This window comes from Seriola lalandi, unplaced genomic scaffold (genome assembly GCF_002814215.2).
Source record: "Seriola lalandi dorsalis isolate HSWRI2012SDOR001 ecotype SW California unplaced genomic scaffold, Sedor1 jcf7180002052925, whole genome shotgun sequence".
NCBI lineage: Eukaryota > Metazoa > Chordata > Actinopteri > Carangiformes > Carangidae > Seriola > Seriola lalandi.
In genome coordinates this window covers 3,547-4,999 of record NW_019523478.1, presented here as the reverse complement: position 1 = coordinate 4,999, position 1,453 = coordinate 3,547, and the positions used below count along the sequence as shown (strand labels likewise).

Genomic DNA, 1,453 nt, shown 5'->3' with positions numbered 1-1,453 from the left:
AGGGACTGATGTTTGAGCTTTACATTTTACTGACACTCCTGAGAATGTCTTCACTCATATGACTTTTTTTTTTACAGTGTATTTATGTGTCGTTACCATGTTGTCAATGTTACTACAGCTGAATTAAACCTTAAACAAAACTTTTTAACTCTGCTGGATTTCATTTAAATCAATTAAACTGTTGAAGCCGACTGAGTGTGAAGGAAACACACCTGCACTCCTCAGATCCAGGACCAGGACCAGGACCAGGACCAGGACCAGGACCAGTTCTTACAGACTTTATAAACTAAGACTCATTGTTCTACGTCACATAATTAAAGAAACAGTTAACAGTAGTTAGTAAACTGTAACTTAAGGCTAAACTTAGCTGGATGATGAGTTCTAACTTCTCCCAGAAGTTTCCTTCAGTAAGAAACTCAACTTCAACAGGCTGGAAAACCAAACTCACTCAGGATCTTTCTGAGAAAAGTAGTTGTTGTAATGATGGAATATGAAGTTATTTTTGTTACAAACATCGCAGGAGATTGATTGGGTTTTTTTTTCAGTGGTTTTATTATTAATGAACTGGTTTCATCTTGTAAAAGGACAGAGGTGGGATGGGGAGAAAAAACAATGTTTCCACTGTCGTCAGTCCAAAACCTTCCAACAGGTCTGTGTCGTCAGTCCAGCTTCGTGTCCGCGTGTGAAAACAGTCTGTACTTACATATTAAAACTTTCCCCTGCTGCTCTAAAAGACCTGGGTAAAAAAAAAAAAACAGGGGCGTTGGGAGGCGGGAATGTTGTGAGCTGTTTGGGATTCTGGGGTTTCGTCCTCGCTCCTGAATCCAGGAGTGTGATGAGGACGGTTCAGTTTGCAGAGGGGTGGAAGGACAGCTGCTGGGCCGCATGAGCCTGAACCTGAACAGCTGTAACACACACACACACACACACACACACACACACACACACACACTGTTAACACCACAACATGTTTCTACACAGCAACATTTCCACTGTTCATTGTTTGTTGGCTTTTTTTACAGCACATAGAACCAGTGACACAAAACACCTTAAGTTTTCTACTTAAAGTGTTTTGTGTCACTTAACCTTTAATTTTTTCCTTAAGTTTAGGACTAAAATAAGGAGAAAACCTTTAACACTGAAGTGAACATTTTAAGGAAACCTCCAGGAGAAGACTTTTGTGCAGCTGTTCTCCAGGTGTGTTTTACCTTGGTGTGGTCCGATGTAGAAATGCTGTGGCGCTCCCTGTTGGGGCGGCGGGCCGTGCTGGGGGTTGGAGCCGCCGCCCTGCTGAGGGGGGGCGTAGTGCAGCATGACGGGTGGGGGGCCGTGGCCGGCAGAGTGGTGAGGTCCTGACATGCCTCCGGTGACGTGAGCCTGCAGGGGACAAAGACACAGTGACGAGACATCGCAAACAGAACCGGAGTCCAGACCTGACGCTGTTCTGCGTCAG

General features: G+C 44.6%; 1 long non-coding RNA gene across 1 annotated transcript; it reads right to left on the bottom strand.

Moving 5' to 3' along the window:
* Positions 1 to 528: 528 nt before the first annotated feature.
* LOC147819484 (uncharacterized) lies at positions 529 to 1,447 on the bottom strand. The gene is made up of 2 exons (XR_015436883.1): positions 1,209 to 1,447; positions 529 to 905 (listed from the first exon to the last, which is right to left on the bottom strand). It is a non-coding gene; the product is annotated as an uncharacterized LOC147819484 (long non-coding RNA).
* Positions 1,448 to 1,453: the final 6 nt, after the last annotated feature.